Genomic DNA, 23,007 nt, shown 5'->3' with positions numbered 1-23,007 from the left:
TTCAAGTCTTGATCGTTTACCCGCCACTCGTTCATCTAGGTTTAGATTTTTAAAGAGAAAAAATACATCTCAGGCCTACAGAGTGAATATGTTTTGACTCACCTAGGTTTCCGATTACTTACCATACATTCGTTCGTTTATTCATACACAATAATACAGAAAAGCTACCAAGGAAAACTTGTTTTTAATATAACATATTTTTTTTACGCTCCTGTCTACCAGACAAAGGCAGGGTCCATATTTTTTCAGTGAAATGCCTTAAAAATTGTACAAAGCTTGTTTTCTGCCCTTTAACTGACAAGTAACCTATTTATTTGTTCATTTATTTATCAATTAATAAACTAAATATGTATAAATCATCAGAGCCACATGGTATTAAAGAGCTTGGCATCTGAACTTACCTGCTCGCACAACTTAATAATTTTTTTACTAATTAATTAACAAAAACTCAGCGTTTCTCCTAATTCAACCCAGAGTACTAGTATTCTATGTATGACAACGTAGCGTAAGGGCATTGTTTTCTTCTTACGGCAGAGCGCTAGGATTTCTTTTGTCACAACCAACCACGGAGAAATTTTTTTCATTGCAAGGCAGCGTAGGGGATTCTCTTCGTTGCAGTACAGAGCACTGGAATTGTTTTCGTTGCAACGTAGAGCAGAGGAATTCTCTTCTTTGCAGTACAGAGCACTGGAATTTTTTATGTTGCAGCATAGCGTAGAGGGATTCTCTTCGTCGCAACGTAGCGCCGAGGGTTTATTTTCATCGCAGTGTAGTGTGATGGAATTCTATTCATTAAAGCAGTGAGTTGGGCTTGTTGTGCTTGGAGTACATAGCGCTGGAATAGTCTTCGTAAAACCTTTGGTCTGGAATAGTCTTCTTCTCAGGCGTCGAATTTATGATGTACAGAATAATAACATAAGCAATAATCCCTCATCAACCCAGGTTGCTCATTGGTGGCTTACCTTGATTACAATTAATAAAATAATGGGGCAAGCACTAATTTTAACAAAAATCGTTGGTGTTTACTTATAGCTTTATACATTTATAATAAATGAAGGAATATCATGAGCGATAACCCTTAAATAACCCAGGGTGCTTACTGGTGGCTCACTTAATCAACAATTATCAAAATCATAAGGCAAGTGCCAATTCCCACACAGCTTGTAGCACTTACAAATCGCTTTTTTCACTTATGATAAGTATAAATATAAGGCAAGCACCAATCCCCACTCCAACTAGGGTACTTACTGGTCTCGTTAATTATTTATAATAAATATAATAATAAGTCAAGCGTGAATCCCCACACAACTTTGAGAGCTTACTGGTCCATTCAACTATTGATGATAAAAATAACAAAAGGAGAAGGGCCAATCCCCGCAAAACTCGGGCGCTTACTTGTCACTAAACTAATTTTCAACTAATAAAATAATAAGGTAAGTTACAATCCCTGGGTCTTTCTAGGTATTTACTTGTCGCTTACTTATTTTACAATAAATAAAATAATAAGACAAGCGAGAATCACCAGATAACTCTCAGTGCTCACTAGTCGCTTTAATCATTGATAATAAAATATTCATAAGAGAAGCACCAACTGCCACACAACCCAGGGTGCTTACTGGTCACTTACTTATTTTACAATAAATAAAATATTAGGGCAAGTGACAATCACTAGGCAACTTAGAGGGCTTACTAGTTCCTTTGAACATTCATAATAATAATAACAACAAGACAAGCACTTATCGACACACAACCAGGGGCGCTTACTTGTTGCTTACTTTCTTCACAATAAATTAAATAATAGGGCAAGCGACAATTTGTTCACAACCCATGGCCTTTACAGGTTGTTTGAATTATTTATGATAAATATAATAAGACAAGCCTTGATCTCCACACAATCTGGGGCGTTTACTGGTTGCTTTCTCTAACTATAATCAATAAAATTGTTAGGCAAGTACCAATCACCGCGCAACCCGTGGCGCTTACGGGTCGCTTCCTTAATTTTTGATGAACAAATTATTTGGACAAGCACTAATTTTTACACAACTTGTGGCTTTTACTGGTCGTTATAATTATTTATGATAAATATAATAATAAAACAAGCGCCAATCCTCACCCAGCCCAGGGCTCTTGCTGGTCGCTTTATCGATTTATGATAAATAAGATCATAACATGAGCGCCAATTTCCACACAACCCACAGCACTTGCTGATTAATTACTTAATTCGTAATGAATAAAATAATAAGGCAAGCTAAGATTCTCACATATCCCGCGGTGCTTACTGGTTTCTTTACTTATTTATAATAAATAAAATAATAATATGAGCGCTGATTGTTACACAACCTGGGGTAGTTTCCGGTAGAATTCATTTTTATTAAAAAGCATTTAAAAACAGTTTAAGTGCAAATTAAGCTCAACTAGTAGTTAGCAGTAAGTGGTTTGGATAGTCAGGTGATAAGCACTCGCATTTTTACCTAATTAATTACATTTTTATTTACACCGACCAGTTAGCATTTCAGGAAAATTGTTGCTTGTCTTGTTATTTATTTTCTTGTGAATTAAATAAGTGTCGAGAAAGCGCCTCAGATTCTGTGGATATTGGTGCTTATATTATTATTTTATGGAATGTAAAATAAGTAAGTGACCAGTAAGCGCCCCGAGTTGTGTTAGGGTTTGCGCTTGTCTCATCATTACATTCATCATGAATAATGAAAGCGACCAGTAAGCACCACGAGTGTCTTGGTAATTGTCGCTTGCCTCATTATTTTATTTATTTTCAACTAAGCAAGTGACAAGTAACTGCCCAGGTTTATGTGGGGATGAGCGCTTGTCTTATTTTTATATTCATCATGAATAATTAAAGCGATTAGTAAGTGACACTAGTTGAGTGGGGATTGGTGCTTGCCTTATTATTTTATTTATTGTAAAATAAGTAAGTGATCAGTTAGTGCCTAAAATTGTCCGGTGATTGTTGGTTACCTTATTATTTTATTCATTGTAAAGTAAGCAAGTGAACCGTAAGCACTCCGGGTTGTATTATATTATACAGCAACATTTTTTTTGTATCTATCTACAGGACTTTTACCTTTTTTTAACCCACACGCTGTTTTATATAGTCTCTATGCGTTACTTACGTATATTTTCTAACTCCTGAATTTTTCTCTTTAGTAGGTTGTTCGTTATTTTTTTTGTATCCTCGTTAAAAGTCTTAAGTTTATGGCAACCTTTGACTATAGTTCACTTGATAGTCGATATGTTGTTACATCAAATTGTAACAAGCATTCGAGTTCCTTCTAATATGTATCGCATTGACTTGTCTAGTGATGTTAATTCTTGACAAGCATCGTTCATTGCCAAGTATTTGGTTTGACAAGTAAACAGTATGACGTAAGTCTGCTTATGACTTCTCTATGCAATTGTTTTTTTTCTAACAGTCTTATTATATAGCCTCCTGTGGAGGTAGAGTCTTTACAATCTCTAAAACTTGCATCTGTCGACACCTCTAGTGTTTCAGCTCCGCCTCTAAAAGTTATGCCTATACTTGGACTTCCTTTTACGTACCTAAAAATTCTCTTTACCTACAGCCAATTTTCTTTTGATGGATTGAGTTGACTCTGGGGGAAACAGTTTACTGCAAAAGCTATGTCTTGTCTTGTAGTATTAGCTCAATATACTATACTCCACATAGCTTGTATAAATGGTACTCTTTTGAATTCATCTTTAACTGTGGTACTCTCAAGTTTTTTTTCTTCCAGTTTACATCATTCGGGATCTGTTACTTACTTGTCTAGTCGCTATAGATGTATTATCTGGTTCACACTCTTTTATATTTAATAACTCTAAGATATTCATTATGTAGGCACTCTAATGCAATTTCAGTTTTGTGTTGGATCTATTTCTCTCTTTACCCATGCCAAGAAAAACTTTAGGTCTACCCAAGTTTTTTATGTTGAACGCTTTGCTCAAACTCTTTATGATTTGATCTATTTTGTCTTGAGAGTTCCCCACTATTAGCAAATCATTTACATAAAGTACTACACAAATTTATTTTTCTTTCTCCCTCCAAGAAAACAAACATGGTTTATAAAGATTATTTTCTAAGCCTTACTTTAGAACTTTTGTACTAAATGTTTTGTTTTATCTCTTTTAACTTATTTTTAATTTATACAGAGCTTTCTTAAATTAGAAAACGTTTGTCAATTAAGGATTTTCGTCAACGTATAAACCGTTTGAGATCTTTATGTATATTTCTTCTTTAATTTTTCCGTTTGAGAAAGCAGATCTTACGTCCATTTGAATAATGTCGAAGTCATATTTGTTAACCATTGCTAGAACTGCTCTAACCGCAGCCAGTCTAGTGACTGGAGAGTAAAATTCTTTTAGATCGTACACATTCTTTACCTTAAATCCTCTAATTACAAGCCTTGCTCTTAATTCCATTAATCCAGTAGTTTGGAAAATAGGTAAAAATAAAAAAAAAGAAAAGAAAAATCTCCAATTATAGATACTTAAGTGAACACGAACATGTAAAGTATAAATATATTGATTAAATACGAACAACATCATTAAATGTAAACTAGTAGTAATCACATGACTAATTCACTAAATTTTTTTAAACAAAAATGTAACAGAAGGCAGAGCGCATACATAAACAGAATTGTCATACACAATTATACTCGAGTACAGAATGGGAAGGACGATTGAATGTGAAAATGTACAGAGAACGGCGGTTTTCTAAAAGAATGAAAGTATGAGTGAAACATTGTATGTGAGAAAAACAACACAAACAACATAACACACGCATCACACACACAATCATAGGTACAACGGCCACCAGACACAATTCAGCGTCGTCGAGGACGAACGACGTTGCGGCCTCGGACGTGTTACGTACGATATGCTGGGCATATCATACTGACTCACACTAGTAACTACAAGCCTACACTAGTAAAGGACACCGATAGGGGAAACGAGCTTATATAAGACCCTACGAGACACGAATCGGGGCACTCGAGCGTCTTTTAGGCAAGAGACTGGACGATAAGTAGAAAACAACGCGCGAAACACACACACGCCTCTGCCTTCAAGAAGCTAATAAATAATTGATTAACGAGTTGAGTTCTTTTCGTGATGCACCTCCTTACCAGCTTCTTTATCCTACGTAACAGTACACTAAACATCCAAACCTCTTTATTTAATTGAATCGGACTTTTACTTCTGGGACAAATTTTCTTATTGGTTTTTCAAACTTCATTATTCTGTGTGGTAATCTGTTGTATGCATGTTCAGCAGATTCTCTGGCTAACTTCCACATGCTTTTGGGTAGGCCTCAGTCAAACATGAATGTTTTAATTGTCCTTTGTAATATATCATTAAATCTCTCTGCTGAACCATCATGCTCCGGCGTCTAAGGTGGTGAAAACTCAGACTATGTTGTTCTTTTTAAGAATCTCTAGAAATTTACCTCCAGTGTACTATGTACCTTGATCTGATTTAAGGAAGCACACTTTGTCATTTTTACCTAGTAGATTTCTTCCTGATATAAAAAAGTTTTCACGTGCACTTTATGACTCCGATTTTATTTAAATAGGATAAGCCCTAGCTTGTCTTGAATATTTGTCTACAAATACAATTGTAAGTCTCTTGTTATCGGGGTATGAGATTGGCTTAATGAGTCTCATGATATCTGTGTGTATAATTTAAAAAGGCGTTTGTGTTCTTGCTTTTAGTTCACTAAATGGGAGTCGATGCATTCTTGCCATTATACAAACCTCACTATCCAGTATAGATTCATGAAACTTAAAATTTTTTCACTTTTTCTCGTATTTTTGGAGTTTTTATAAATAACTTAGAGATGCGTGACCTAACTAAAAGTGCCATATCATACCTTTTGTGTACTTGTTTTTCTCTAAACTACTATTCTTTTACTTATCTTAACTGATCATGCTCTCTATGCTTTCTATTGATTCTAATTTATCTATGTTCGTAGTTTGCCTGGTCATCAGATTTGGGTTCCATTTGATTGCAGTCTTTCTTGATTTCTGTGCAGTTTTAGTTGACTCTAATTTAATGAGTTTTTCTCTCTCCGACCCAGTTGCAGGAGGGTTTTTTCCTAAAGTAGGTGTCTTTCCCTCTGGATTGGACAATCCTATTTTTGTGCTGTCCAACTGCAATTGTTAAAAGGATTCATTGTTTAGAAATATTGGATTTCTACGACAGTAATTTATATTTTCTTTGCTTTTGCGATTTTGTTTGTTTTTATGATAGAACTCTTTAAATCGTCCCGTCCAATTGAATTTTTAATAATCGCCTTCTAAGATTGTTATATTTGAGGTCTTATCATATACTCTAAATACCTCATCATCCAAGTAAATTCTTAACCCAACGTTTGCTAACCTTCTAAGTAATAGTAGATTATCTGAAATATCTTGAACCGTAAAAACTTCTGTTAATTCAACGACGTTATTCTCTCAATTTTCTGTTTTCAAAATTAAATTACATGTACCATTTTTTCTTATGCCAGTCAATTCATTCTAATTTGATTCAATTCATTTGAATTTTAAAAATTTGATAGAATAATTTTTTTATTAAATATGCGATAGGTTCCACCTAAATAAGCAATAAAATATGTGTATGAAATATTCTTACCTTGGTTAGTTTTTCCAGTTTCTTCTTTTTCCTCTGACGACTGAGTTGCTGCTCTTCTAAGTTTGCTCTGATTTCTCTTATTGTTATTGTTTTTGTTTACTCTACTTAGAATAATCTTGTTTGGCTTATCTTTATTGTTAGACAAATTTTAAACATTCTCTTACTTATCAATCGCATTTTTATAAGAATTATAATTATTGATATTATTGTTACTCTTACCTCTAGCTTAGGGACAGTCCGTGCCTGTGGGATTTCATACTGCCTGGCAATAGTAGCAAAACCACAAGTTCTTGGGACGTAGAGGGCAATCATTAGCCCAGTGACCATCTTTGTTGCATGGGTAGCAATGGTCCTCTAAAACTTTAGCTCCCTGTTGGGTGTACGCTGTATGGGCTTAAGGATTTTCATACATCTGTCCTCTATTAACCTCTTCTGTCTTTCCTGCTTGTAACTGACATAAGACAATGTTATTTCCTCTACGCTCATTTCATGAGTCGTTTGTCCTCTAATAAGATCAGTACTTCTGATCTCAGGGACAGTTAGAACTACCGCCTGATAGAAAGCTGCTCTTTTTTCTCGATCCGTTAGAGGATTAGCCTCTTTTCATATTTTAAACTCTCTAAATATGAATTCAAAGTGTACACAAGAATCATCTAATTTTTTTTTTTATCCTAATTTGATATAATTCAGCTCTTACAGATGTATAAGTCACATTTAGTTTAGTTGTTTTTAACCAATTAATTTTTCTATGATCTCTTTCAGTTCTTGAACGTCCAGGATCATTTCATGATAACATTCATCAAAGCGATTACTAATTATGTCTTTTACTAAATTCTTTCATTTATTTATGGCCTCCTTAGTAAAATTTCTTGGATCATTGATTTAAGTCAACAACATCGTATTGATTATTTATTATCAGCTCTGATTTTATATAATCGATCCAAATAATAAAGTTTAATTTCTGCGTAAGCTTTTAATCGCTTTGAATTGATATTTTTATAAAATTTAAATCATCTATTATAACTCTATTTATGCTTCAATTTTCGGTACTTTTCTTAACTTCAAAGTCAAAAATTTTATAAGGATAATCCCTAAAATTTTTATTTACCTTCAATTTTTTCATGCGCAGCCTCTCAGCTTCTAGATTGTTCTTTGATGCCTCTAGCATCTTGTCGACCACCTCTTTCATAGTCTTTGCCGTGGCCACTTGACTATTACTTATTTCTTTGAGTTCCTTGAAATGTTCCTTCGAGACCTTGAAATATCCACTCCTGCACTGACTGTTGGTCCCTGGAACCACGCTCTGCTGGAACCAAAATGTTCACGAGGGAAGGGGTTTTATGCTGCTTCCAATTCAGTTCAGTCGTGTAGAGGTGGAAGTGGTTTACGGCGGAAAATAAATGTAACGCAAATGTGCAATAAAAATTTAAACAATATATTTACAGTGCTTAAATTATGAAAATGTGCTCAAGTGAAGGCAAGTGGAGAGAAGCTTTCTCTGCCGCCGCGGCGCGCTTACTAACTTACTATGCTCGCAGAGCAATATTTATAGAGACAAAAGTTAAAGTAGAAACTTCTAGTACATTGATAAATAAAGGAACAAGAGTAAAGGTAAAACGGTCTCTTGGGTATTGCAAATGTACGCGATGATAAAGGCGTATGATCGGAAAATTACTTCAACTTTAATATAAGGATAACGAACGTGACGCAATTTAAATTTAGAAAAGGTTTGTCGGCAAATATTCAAGTACAAAACTGAACACTAACCTTACAATGTAAACTAGATTCAACCTTTGACAATAATCATTGCTGAATTGTCAACTTAAGGATCACTATCTATAGATAAAAGAAAGTGTTTATAACTTTGTAAGCTGGTCATCCTTAAAACAGTATTTAAAGTGGGACAAAAATTTAAATTCAGGTTAGAGTTAAATTGAAAGTTTGATGAAGAGGATTTATATGCACAATATATAATTCTTTTAATTTTAGACGGTATACACATACAGACGCGTATAAAGATGTGTCAACAGAGGTCTTTTTTATCTTATTAAGAAATTTATAGAATAAATAAACTGGTGTAGACCAGTTCTTAAAAAAAAACCTTTGTTCTGAATCTACAGTAAAACAATTTATAAAAAAAGATAGTATAACGTTACAGTGATGTAACACAAATCGCAAAGACAGCGTTCCATTGTGCAAAAAAAATATGAGTTAATTCAACAAAATAAATGGTCAATGAATTGCTACACTCAATAAGCATTTTTATTTAACTGCAATGATATTTTTTTTAACGTAACATATGTAACAATGCAGTCATGAAAGATCCTAGCTAGATTTTATCAGAAAGCCATGCGAACAACTTGCACATTGAAGCGTTGAGTACAACCAAGCAATTTTCACTTTATAAAGAAATGTAGTTTATGATTAGATCTTATTAAAAATAACACGATATCGACAGCGGCTAGCATGATGACTTGAAAGATTTTTTTATTTAGAGTTGGAAGCATTTTAAGCTCAGTTGACACGAGGTTCGTCTGAAAAATGGAATTAAACGTCTAATCAAACGTTAAATTTCTTTTCAGAGTAATAAGTAAATTTCGCATAAGCATCAAACTTGCACGAAGAGTAATTTCAATTATTACAGACAGTATATATCAAATGATATTCTCAACAAAGCGTTATAAATCTCCTCGCTTATCATGTAAGAAAACCTATGATACTTGATGAACTGGTTTTCACTATAATAATAAAATTCTTTTAGCTTCTCGATTGTAAAAAACTTGATGTGCATAAAACAAAGTAGAAATTAGTGTAATAATACAATTAATAAAGTTTATATAATATTAAATACATGAATAGTAGTTCAATAATACACCAAATAGGAGCAGTTACATGATGAATGATAATAGCTATGTAATCTTACAGCAATAGCAAAGTTTAATACGTGACATACGTGACATAATACGTGACTACTGAATCTTAAAAACAACAACTTGTATGCTATTAAAAAAGCTTAACACACTTAAAGAGTATTGTCCATCAGAAATAAAGCAAGAGCATAAACATTTTTAGAATCACAAGATTATGTAGAGGTTGCCACTTTACGTAATTATTCATGTTTAATTACCGTATATTACTACAACAACCCATAATACATAGTGTGTTAGTGAGCTAAATTTATCTTTTTGAAAAAATAGTTGCTAAAATGTTTCTCAAATTTTACTATATAGAATAATAAAACAGAGTGAGTAGATTTGTATGTTAACTGATCAATTTAAAGATAGCATTTATAGTGGTGTGACGACTAAATTTCACGTGAGGTTCAAAAAAAAATTTTTTTACTGGCCTGGTGTACTATATATTAAAATCTATAAAACTACATAAGCCCCTGTTAACCACACATAAAAAAAAAATTTTAAGTTGTTACACTTTAGTTGAAATATCTTGTTAATGTGACAAAAAAAAGCAACAGCAATACGATAGAAATTGAACAACAGGACTTTGTATATAATGATCAGTCTAAGAAATGTCAAATTATAAGCGGTCAATTAAATTTTTTATTGTGTTACGGAAGATTTCTGACAAAGGACGGTAGAGATAGTTATTGGGTTGTATCCCGTTTATTCAAATCAATTGCGAGGAAGCACTACAACTGCCCGGAAGTACTATCAAAGCTCGACTGCCGTCCATTGTCATGGCACGGCCGCTGTTCTCTGGCCCTAGTTCTTTCTTCGAATTCCTAAGGAATTTAGGGAGACACTGGTGGGTGTGCTGAATCGGCCTTACGATCTGGCTGTTGCCAAACGCTTGCGCGCTTGGCTGAAAAGCGCTGAGCTTGCGCTAACGTGTAAGCCACGGGCGTAGGCCGGTCACGCTGGACCATGTCCGTGACTCGTCCAACGGTCGCAGGCCTTCGCCCTCGAGGGCTCTGACAAATTACAACGAAAACACAACTAGCAGGCAAGGTGGAGTCATCCATATGCGGTGATGGTATGCGTGATTCCTCTTGAAGAGAAGTTGGGTAATACAATTTTGTTTAACACAGAAAAATAATAATGTTAATAATACTATACTCATTACAACAACTAATTTAACGTATTGACACAAACGTGCGTAGCTAATACATGGAGTATTTGTTATTCCTGAATCCGAGTTGAATTGATATGCAGGTATGTGCACTTTTTTTTTTCTTTTTTTTTAATATAGATTCTTACAACACTTCGTAGTGTGTGTGTTTTCAGCTTTAATCTCTACATACTATAAGTTAATTGTAACTTATTATGATACTATTTAAATACATAAAATAGATATAAAAAAAATAAAATAAGAACAGTAAGGTCATCTGTTATAAAATACACAAGTATTGAGGCTTCCGTAACACAGTTCTTATTACTTCGTTTTAATTAACACCTATACGCACATATTAACATACTTGTATTACCCAAAGGATAAATAACATCTAGGGAGGCCATACTTAGCAATCCTTTGTATATAACGCCGTTGCTGTGCACTCTAAAATTGAAATGTAATAATGTACAATCATTATTTTTGTGCTGACTATCAAGTGTGAGGGAACTAAGTTATACACCAATGGCTTTGATTGGCCGTCACGTTTTACTTTTATTTTTTTTTTCATATCTTATTTATTTATTTGTTTGTTTTTTTTTGTTTTTGTTTTGACACTAAGTGTCGACCTTTATATTATTGTACGTAATGCGGAGGTAAGATGAGAGTTATAAGAAGCTCCCGTTATTTTCCATTACTTTTCTCTGTTCATAGCCAACGTTCCCTGAATGACATTCGTATTCCTGGGTGACATCCAATATGCTGATTGTGGTTTATATCAGCTTGGTTCGTCTTTACTCTCGTCCCTTTATTGACGTTGTTTAAAAGAAGGATTTCTCTAAGTGTTTTGTACTTTGTAGTTGGTATAAGCAGACAGTATCACTGCATCTGTTATACTCTGCAGCTCCCGATTTTGACTTGCTCAAATTAGTGCCGATAGTTCTTTTCTTTTTGCTTGTAATAAAAGAAAACAGAGACAAGATAAGCCATGCTGCAGCGTTTTCACCAACCGAATTTTCTCGGTGGCTGGCGTTTTATCAACTGTGCTAAAAACTAGGGGTATGAGGGTGCAAGCCCTTCGACGTCACCGGTGACAACAGTCACCTCTCCTTTACTATCAAACGAACAGATGTAGAGGAGGTAGTAAACGCCTACGGGAGGTGTAGAAAAGTAAGTGAAGTGTGTAATTTCTTAGTATGTGTGAGTATTGTGATTGTTTTTTTTTGTTTTTTTTGTTGTTATTTAATTTTGTGTTCCTTTTTGTTTGTTGTTTTTTATTGCCTTACGATCGATATATTATTACTTTGAAACAAAATTTCGGGTATTGTCATTATTATCATGTGCGAATGTATGCTTTCTAAAACTATTTCTATATTGTGTTTTTGTTATACTTACTATTACCCCTACTTGTTTTAATCAACTTATTATGTTTCTGCTTGATTTATTTTATGTGTACTTATTGTAATATTATTTGAGAGCCTGATGTGGCAAAGTCACAAAGCCTTAATAAAGTTCAAGCTCAAATCAAAACTCATCTATAAGATGATTTTCTTGTAGCTCACCACCTACAGTTTTCAGACGCACGCGTACGCTGACGTGGGCTTTGGCATTACCATGGGTAACGAACCGAAAGTCAGTATGTTGATGCCTGCGCCCGGGAAGGCCACATTCGAGATCACTTGTCCTCTTTGCGGTTGGATGAGTGGTCTCCACTCTTTTATATTTGTGTTTTTCATTTGTTTTATGTGCGCCTCTTTTTATAAGTATTTACGCACTTATTTAAATTTGATATTCGGTGCATTGTTGACGTATGGCGAGAGTGTTTGTTGGCACTTTCGCGCCAGTTGGACAGGCGCTTACTACGTTTAGTCACTATCGATTTCCAGTGTAGCCCTGTAGCTTACATAGCGAGTTGCCAGGGAGTAAAGCTTTTTGCGCTAGTTGTGCGCATGAGCAGCTAGATGTGGTCCAAAAGCTGTTATTGGAGCCACAGGAACGTCTTGTGGTGGTAGTACTGCTTCTTATCCGGGCCGTGGAACCTGGACATAGAAGCGGATGTGTGTTGGGGTGTGAATGCCACGGTTCAGTAGTATGTGTCAGCGTTGGGGTTGGCATTTGAAGGGAATCAGACTCCAACCTGGGAGCGTTTGTTGCACTGACAAAGATGTTACGTAGGGCACATGAAAAGGAAAAAAAATGCACATACAATTGTTATAACAATTAATAATTAATATTAATAAAGAGCAAAATTAAATTAATATTTCTGTGATGTAGTGGTTCTTTTTTTTTGCTATATCTTCTTGAATTGTATATTTGTACCACTTGTATAGTAAATAAATAATTGTAACGCTGTTTGAGCCGTAATCCAGACTTATGATTTCGTATGGCCCTACATATTGTGCATTAAATTTGTTTTTGTGCTGCTCTTTTAGTAAAAATACTGCCTTTCCCACTCTAAAGTGCTGAGGATTAATTTTTTTTTCCTCAAAATATTTGGAACTATATTTTAAGTAGGCTTTATTCATGGCTGCCATAGTTTGAACTTCTCGTAGTGTTTTGGATAAATTTTTTATATATTTGTTTGTGTTTATGGCTTAGGAGCACAAACCACCGCTCGTAGAGGTTCGTGCCTTCCTGCCAAAGACTAACTCGTGTGGTGAGTAGCCCGTGCTTTCGTGCACCGTCGTGTTATAAGCGTGCATGCAAAGGTTTAACCTATTGCCTCAGTCATTTCGGTCTTTGCAAAATCTCTTCAGATACTCGGTTATTTCCGCGGATACTGTATATTCAGATACTCGCGGAGTGCATTTCTTCGATGCTGCCTAAATTCTGTATGTTGTTGTATAATATTTGTTGATTCAGAAAAAGCGAGCCAATTCTTCTAATAGCTTATTCTTTTAGTGTGTACTATTATTTTGCAGTATGACATCAGCTAGACTAAAAAGACAGAGAACTTCAGTTAAGAGGTTTTCAGGTGTTTCTTTCGCGTTCACTTGCCTTACTAGTATTAAAATAATGTATTTATTAAGCCCGTCTTGTACTGTAAGTATCCGTTTGTTGCATTTTTCCGTTTCTGTTAACGGGCCATAAAAATCCATTAAAATTTTACCAAATGGGAAAGCAGGTGTATCAGTTAAAATTATAGGCAATTTTATTTTTAGACGAACTAGTTTGTTCTTCTGAAATCGGTCGCATCTTAAGAAATACTGCCTAATATTGGGTTTTATATTTGTCCAATAGAAATCATTGGAAATTTTCTTATAGGTCTTGTTTAGGCCCCTATGGACCCTCTATTGCTGATTTCTGGTATTCCTTTATCATTTGCAGTCTTTATTCTACTGGTGGGTTTAGTATGTTGTTCAAATACAAAACTGCTGTTAGCTTGTGTCCTTGAAGCGTGTTTTCAAATGTTTCTACAAATTGGTTCCAGTAGGGTTTCTTTAGTATTTCTAAGTCTTTTACAAGCCCTATTGATTTCATGTTGTTGGCTTCCATAAATCTCTTAAGTTCCTTTACTTATTTCCATATATCTATCAGTAGGATTTTATCTTCTAAGTGCGTTTTTGTGAGAACCATTATTATGGCTATTCCAAATGGCCATTGAACTTTGGTCCTACCTATCGACCATTCTTCTGCGTGAAGTTTTCCTGGTTTTATAAGGTCCCTTAAAATCAAAACTTTCCTTATTTTCATCTCTAGAATGCTCGGTGAGGTGCTTAGTATCACTAAATTTTCCATGTACCTGAACGGATGTTCAGTGATCTTTCGGATCTTGTAAAATATCTTCTTGCCTAGTGACCATGGTGGTTTTTTCCGGGGTAGACGGGCTTTAGCTACTATGTAGTGTGTTAACCCTTACTCTAGAGCTCTAACGTGTGCAGTATCATCTGCCAACACTGCACCTTGGTCAGAGTCTTCTGATTCACCCTCTTCCCGTGATGATTCAGTGTCGTTCCCGTTGCTTATAACTTCAGGCTTTTCTCCTGAATGTGTGATGTTTGTTTCGTGCTCTGTCCCTTCATTTCGTTGTATAAAAAATGCTTCGTACAATATGTCTGTGATCATTTGAGCTTGTTTCCGAGGTAAGATATATTTGTCTCTTACCATCTTAAGCTAAAAATCTACTTGTATCGTTCTAAAGTCTATTGTATCTCCATAGCCTTTTTTAAATGCAAAATTTTTTACTTTAGATTGTGTAAGACGTTTTCACAACCAATGCCCTTTCTTGTCACTTCCGACGGCTACAAACTCGTCTTTGCAGTATATACATTTGTCAGTAGCTTTTTTATTATCGATATTCTGTGAAGAGCTTTTAGCCGATTGTTGGGATGGCTCGTCCAGATTCTTAAGAGGTGTGGAGGCAATTCTCATCAGAGGAATATAATGCTGTTTCTGTAGACAAATATGTACGCATTTTACATTGCTTTCCGTCCCAAAGTCAAAATATAGGGACTTATCCAACCACCTTGCTTCATTAGAATGGCGCAAATGCACACATATGTTCTATTCGAAGTATTGTGAGAAGAGGAAAATACAGTCCCCATTTCTAAACTGCCTGTCTGAACTCAAGATTTCCTTAACTTCGTCGGGGAATTGATACTTATCTATATGCAGCGAGTTCAGCAGCTCTGCTCTTAATTTACTTGCTGTTAACTTTAGCTGACACCCATTTATTAATGAATGGAATTGACAGTTGCCGTCAGATTTAGTAAATTCAGGCCGCAATTTAAGTTGTTATCAAGGCTTACTGTAGATATTTTCTTCTGAACTCATAATTCTTGGTAGCTCTGTTAGTATTGTTTTATCTGTGTCCTGCCGTTGTTTTGGATTTTTATCTTACGATGTAATAGGAGAGTGTATGTTGCTATCTTTGCCTTAAAGTGGATTTCCTTGGGTGTCTGCTGATAGTTGCCTATCGTTCACGTTTTTCCATTTTCCATCATTCATGTTACATGGATTGTCTCTTGCATTCATTTAAGTGTGGTTCTGCTTCCGATCATTTTTGCAAGCTAATTGATGATAATAGAAGGGACACTCCTTGAGGCTGTCCCCATACGCAACGTCTTGCTCTTGCCATGTATCTATTCTTGCTCCAAGCTTGCCCTCTAGTGTTTCTATTTCCTCTATTTTTATGGACACGTTGACCGTTTTCCCAGGCTTGCTACTAAAAATTCTGCTAGCTATTTTCTTCTAAGTCAATCTTCTTTGCGTTTCTTGTGGTAAGCGTATGTCATCACTGTGACTTGTTTTCTGCGTTGAGTTGAATTCTTTTCCGTTTGCCTGTTTTTGTTGAGCGACTGTTATTTCCTCTGCAGTATCTAAATAGCTCGGTTTTTCGTCAGATTTGTTGTTGTCCTGCACTGGAGATGAGCAAGTTTTTTAAGGTATTATCACATCTTTTCGTGCTGGGATGACAGTTTTCTCTAATAGCGTACTTGCTGCTCGAATTTCGGTACTTAGAAATCCACTCTCTAAGGGGTATTCTGCTGTCTCATTTGACTCTGTTTTAATTTTAATGCTTCTTTTCTCTGTACCGTTTGCATCCAAGTAAGTGAAGACTTTTTCAGCTTTTTGTGTTTTTGAAATAATTTCTTGCGTACCCGTACAGTATTGAGTTGCGTGCCTGACTCCATGCTGTTATAGTCAGGTGAAGATGAATCTGAATCTGATTCCTGCGAGCTTACTTCGTCAATTTTTATTTTCTTAACTCTTTCTTCATAATCCCGCACTCTTTTAGCCTGAACTGCAAACATCCTTGCTGATGGCCTGCTTTCGTAACAGATCCCGTCTTTGTCTTGCTTTTCTGCAAGTAGGTAAAGGTCTCTTTTTGGCAACTCCAGATTAATATTCCTTTCGCAATTACAGGGTTTCTAGAGAGGGCATCCTCGTAATTATCCTTTCCATGCCTAAATATGATGTCGAATTCATAACCTAGCAGTTATGGCTTTAGACGATTGAACTTTAAATCAACTTTCTTGGTGTTATGAAAATGCTTTAGCGACTCATGATCTGTTATTACCGTAAATCGACGTCCATACAAGTAAGGACGGAATTATTCTTTTGCACAAACGACTGCATAGAGTTCCCTGTCGTAAAAGGGATACCTTCATTCGGCGCTTTTCAGAGTGCACGAGGCATACTCGCAAGGGCGATCATTGCCCAGTTTGCTTTGACTGTGTACTGCACCAAACGCGTTTTCTAATGCATCTGTCGTTACAACAATAAACGGCTCCTTAAGGTTTGAGGCTTCTAGCACAGGTTCTTTATACAATTCCTCTTTAAGCTTCTGAAAGGTCTTCTGTTCAACTAGTGTCCATTTAAAATAAGTGTTTTTGCAGAGCAATCCTGTCCAGGGTTGTGCAACTTTGGCGTATCAGGTGGGGTAGATTTTGCCGAAAATAAATACGTAGAAGGCAAAAAGTTCATGAGAGTATTACAAAGATAATATATCATGTGAATTAAATTTTTAAAAAGAACTTTACTTTTTCCAAAGCTTTAAATTCATACATTATTATTCTTCTAAAAAATTGAATAAAAAACTTATGTTATAAAAAGAAGATGTAAATATTTTTAGTTAAATGAAATTGATTCAATCAAGACATTATTTTATAAGAAATATAAATACTGAAATTAAAAAAATTCTTCAATTTTGTAAGCAAATAAAATGCCAAAAAAAAATTTATGTTAATGATACATACACAAAAAAAGATTTGTTCAGTAATAATGAGCAAAATTTTTTTAACCAAAATGAAAATATCGTAGTGATAAGTTCAGAAATATAGACTTCGTATATTAGTATAGAAGGATAGTATTCAGAATTATTGCAAAAAATACTTTCATTTAATAAGATGTGATCCACCGGTGCTTCAATGTTAATTGATAAATTTAATTAATTGTGGGTAATAATGTGGGGACCTGTATTCATGACCATCATTAAATTAAATTAGAAAAATTATAAGTCAATTAGTTTCTACCTTAATAATAAAATTACCATTTTCTCACGCTTTACTGCAATGGATTATAACGAAAAATTTTTTCTATTACTGTTGAGCTAAAACATTCAGACAAATGTAGCGGCATTTGTACTAAGAAGCCTTTTATTACGAAATATATCTATAAACGGCAATGTTATTTTCAACAGTAGAAGTGAAGTGATATACCATTTTAGTGAGTTTTAACTTGGCCTAAATTTATGCTGAGATCAAACTCTATGAACTAAAAATAAATTTTTTATCATTTAGTAATACTAATCAAAAGTTATAGAGGTTTAAAAAAAATAACCTATTTTCATCAAATAAGTACGATATTTCATTTTTAGTGATTTTCATTGTTCTCCTTTTAACATCTCTAACTTTCGATAGGTGGCACTAACTTGAACACAATTTTTTTTAATCGATAGGGCTTTATTCTAGTTTTCATTTAAACCAAGTACGAAAACTCCAACCACACAAGTTGCTTATCTATACGTATCAGAAATAGACGAAGTTTTTCAGAAAATTTACTAAAATAAAATTTTACAAAATGTCTTGTATCTTTTGACTAGATGACTTTATACTAAAATCGCTTTGAACACTTATTAAGGCTGATATTTAGGATGGAAGAATCATAGAAAACAATTTTTTCAACATCTTTTTGTGTATGTGAGTGTATGTGCGTCAATAGATACACTGGTAGAGATTCACCTCCTGCGTACTCTGCGTGCCAACCCCCCCTACTACATAATGTTGAATTATAGAATCATGATATTTAAATAACGATATTTTCATTGAATCGCATAGTCTTAGAATTTTAATAAAAATGACAAAGGCTACTTAGCTGAAAATTAGAATTAGCAAATAATACATACAGTGTATCAAATAAACTTTTTTCTGATTTGTATACATGAAATTCATATTTTTATAATGGTCTTTTCTTTAATATAATTTAAATGAATAATTTAAATAAATAGTTTAAACTTTAAGTTTATTTTTCTAGTAAAAGCTCAAAAAGTCAAACTAATTATTTTAATTATGTTTTTTCTTAAAGTAATCATATACCTTTAAGTAATTTTCATAAGAATATGAAATATTTTTATTAATTTACTTTATACAGACTGCAAAGTTTGAATACGTTAATATTCCAGAAAATTAAATTTGTAATAACAAACTCAAGAATCGAAAAAATAAAATTTACGGAAAACTACTGCTATAGTGAGATCATTTGGTTTATTCTTGTATTTATGATTAATTATTCGCTTGGTTCTTACTTTTAGAAAACATTCAAGGTGATAAAATTTGGAAACAATTAAAAATTTCTTTTGCAGACAAACTTTAATACGAAAAAAAATTGTAAACCTCTACATATAAATAATTCTTTTATTAAATAGATTTATTTATAATATTACTTTCAAGAAAAACATATATTTACGGCTTGAAGTGGCATTGTACTTATTTGATTTTTAAATGGTGTAACTAGCCATAAAACTTTTTGTCTTACTGTAGATTTAATAATAGTAGAACCTTTTTTTTATATCAGAATGAAAAAAACTGATAGTTTTCATTGAATAAGCACCGCGCCATAGTGACCGGGCCTATTTTTTGACGCAAGGACCCTACAGTAGCTCCGGATGGATGGCACTGATGTGTATGATGTAAGCAGCTAATGGGAGTTTTTATCTGGGAGATTATGTTGCGCTCTTCACCCTCAAATTGTGGAAAAAACGTCATATTCTGATGGAGGAAGGTGAAAAACCGTATATGCTACACGGGGATGAAAGTACGGCATCGACTCCTGGGTTCTTGCTTCCCTCACCTTCAGCTCAGAAGGCAGTTACAACACCCGGGTGGGAGTGCCGTACTTTTGTCCCTTATGGCGTATTATACTATTACGCCTTCCAGGCCCAAAGTGATTTACTGGGCGAGAAATTGTACTTTTGTGGAGAACTGTAAAAAGGTTTATTGGAGGCTGTGGGGGTGTGGACTGCCCCACCCGAATCACTATAATGTATAATATAGAAAAAAACATATATTTATTTGTGTAAAAACTGACTTACGCACCCTACGTGCTATTTAGAAATGTACTTATAACATTGAAAACTTATGCAGACACCCAGCATAAGTCAGGAATAGTCTACATAACTAAGTTATTTGTTTGTTACGTGTATCTATGTACGCGTGTGTGTGTGTGTGTATAGCTTTACCCCATGCATGCTCTGGGCACTAACCTCCGCTAACAGCTTATGCTTTAACTGAAATTCTTTACAAATAAGTTTTTGATCTTATTTTACTATCCTTGAAAAATAATATTATTAAATTTTTTGTACCTAAAAAAGATTAGGTCAAAGTGTTTGTAATACTTTTCTTGTTATGTATTATTAAAAAATATATTAGTTTTAAACTTGTTTATCTCAACTATAGTAAAAGGATGTTGGAGATAGATTTTTAGGCTTTAAGAATATATGTGGGACAACAATTTAAAAAAAAACCATTCATATCAATTGAACTTATCGATTTAAGGTCTTGAGTACACAAAATGCGTATTTCTTGTATTGTAGAGGCAATGGATCTTAAAAATTGTAACCAATGAATATTGTAGTCAATAATAATATCTTATACACTGGAAAAAAGTTGGGCGCCCTGCGCCACCGAATACAGTCACGCCGTGCACTCACTATCTTGGTCGCGCCGCATGCCTGTTTTGGGCGCGCGGCGCACCCAAAATACCTGGCGCGCGGGACAACTAAAATTTAGATGCGCAGCTGCTAGATCTAAATTTTAGTTGTCCCGCGCGCCAGGTACTTTGGGTGCGCCGAGCGCCCAAAACAGGCATGCGGCGCGACCAAGATAGTGAGTGCACGGCGTGACTGTATTCGGTGGCGCAGGGCGCCCAACTTTTTTCCAGTGTACCTATAACTTTGAACTGCGAAGAAGGGGGACAGTGGTGCCGTTTTGACCCTCAGTGACCTAGTAATTTCCAAGTATATGATTGGACTACATGCCTACAACTTTTGATTTCGATCAATGGGGTGATTAGAAATACCATAAGCCTCTGCGTCTACCATATTAAATCTAAGCTGGAAGTGCTTACAGTGCGGACACATTGTCCGCTTATTTCCTCGAGGCTGACCAAAAGAGTCTTTTTGAAAGACTTCGTTTTCCTGGGCCAAAATTGGAAGATCTCGTTATAAACTGTACCAATAACCCTAATAACCCTATACAAAAACTATTACTCCACAACAAAATGACATAAATCAATGTAAGGCTGCGAAAGGGGGCTTTGGCCAGATTTATAATGACTACGACGTTTCTCTAGAATTCTCGGGAATGTTTAAGTACCTTACTAAATAGCTAAGTAAACTAAGTTACTATTGCAGGCTGTGACCACACTCGGAGCACTTTTTCTTGGGAGTACTCGGAAAGAGAGGTTCTGCAGTGAGGCCGCACAGGGCTGTGGAGTGCTTCCAAGGATTATAAAAAAAAAAAAAAACATAAAATACTTTTGAACACGAAGAAAACGATAGTTTTATTGCGGTAGGGCTGCGTTGGAGCTTATAACGAATTACGATTGTTTAAAACACGTCAAAATTTAGTGAACACGTACGTACATTACTGGGGGAGACGTATGTCGTTACGACTATATGTATATAAATATATGAACAATGATTGTAATTTCATAACTTCAAAATTGAATATATGATACACCTGTAATAATTATATTACAGTAGTAAATTTAAATTGACTATTAAATATTCTTTCATGAATTGCATACCAGATGTGTATATGTATTAATTACATTTAACAATGTGTTGCGAAACATGTTTTTTATTTTCGCACGTTAACTTATCCAAATCTCTATAGGCTGTTGTAAAATGATATTATACAACACAGAAGCACAAAGTTACATACGCTTGAAAGAATATATTTATTGTGAAACAAAGTATTACACAGTATATGACGCATACAGTCTCTTATCCATTTAGAGAATAGTTTATATTGTATTAATATATTAATCCTTTTTTTTGTTTATGCAATAATTTTCAACACCTTAATGTAATTAATTTTAAAGCTGAACACAAAACCGTCCTGGCTCGTACGGCGCAAACCTGAAAAAACAAGAGAGCTTTAGTATTTACAATACTTATTAAAAGATATTTTTTTAAACTTTACGACTTATGATTTCTTAAAAATATTCCAGAAAAACTATAATAGGTTAATATTTCACTTCTATAACTCAAACATTAATATTTCTGACAGTTACTATATTTGTTTTTATATCTACTGGAACCTGTAGTGCTCTTAATGTTCTTGTTAGGGGATCAGACATAAAATTCAGTTGAAATATTTATTTTAATATGTAACTGTTATCACCAAATCAACCAATAACAATTTTGAGTATGACTACATTTAATTTAAATTTCGTTAGTACGTGACAGAAGAAATTTTTAATTATGCCCACATCCATTTTTTGGGAAGTAAGTTTGAAAATGCAAAGGTGTTAGCATGTATAAAAAAAGTATAAGTAATTTAAAATAATAAGTCTCGAAGGTTGTTTTTTAACACACGTGTATCGTGCACTAATCATACAAAAAAAGACATTTTGTAAGATTGAATGTTAATCATTGCGCAGTATAGGATACAATATATAATAGGATTACTTAGGTAAACAATTCATTCGATTTTTATGCTCCATTTTTCGATGTTTTATAAAAAAATAATTTACTGTCGAAATAGTATTCTAGTACTTATATGCAGTGATAATCTTAATCTAACGTTTTTGTATCTCAAACTGTATTTATTATCAAATATATTCGAAGGATGTATTTTCATTATGTTCAACATATTCCCACATCTTCTTTTTATTATCTCTACTCTGAATTTACTTGAATATCACACATTACTGGAATAAAGGCATTCGAAAAAATTTTTATAAGCAAATCTGCTCCTCAGCATTGTTAATCTATATCCATTGATAATTTTTTGTACAACCCTTAATTTCGATTTGTATTTATGTCAAACAATCATAATTTTAAAGGAAGTTAACCAAAGGGGTGTGAATTAATCAGATTGAAGCTAAGCCATTTTCAAAAAAATTTTTAATTTAATCGTGTTTTACGTTGAAAAATAAGAAATTACTGTATTCTTCGGTAATTGCAGTAATAATTAGCGCATTTTTCAACTTTAACATAGTCAATACAAAATGATACGGACATAACTCTTACGTGTTTTCTTACAAAAATATTCATCGTTGCAGTATACTTTGAATAAGAACACTATTTAAAAACAAGAATGACGTATTTTGCATTTTTACCAATTCGACATC

Source organism: Copidosoma floridanum, unplaced genomic scaffold (assembly GCF_036245765.1).
Source record: "Copidosoma floridanum isolate Cflo_tuat_1 unplaced genomic scaffold, Cflo_Japanese_pri ptg000008l, whole genome shotgun sequence".
NCBI lineage: Eukaryota > Metazoa > Arthropoda > Insecta > Hymenoptera > Encyrtidae > Copidosoma > Copidosoma floridanum.
The sequence above is the reverse complement of the archived record's forward strand: the minus strand, read 5'-3'. Positions refer to the sequence as shown.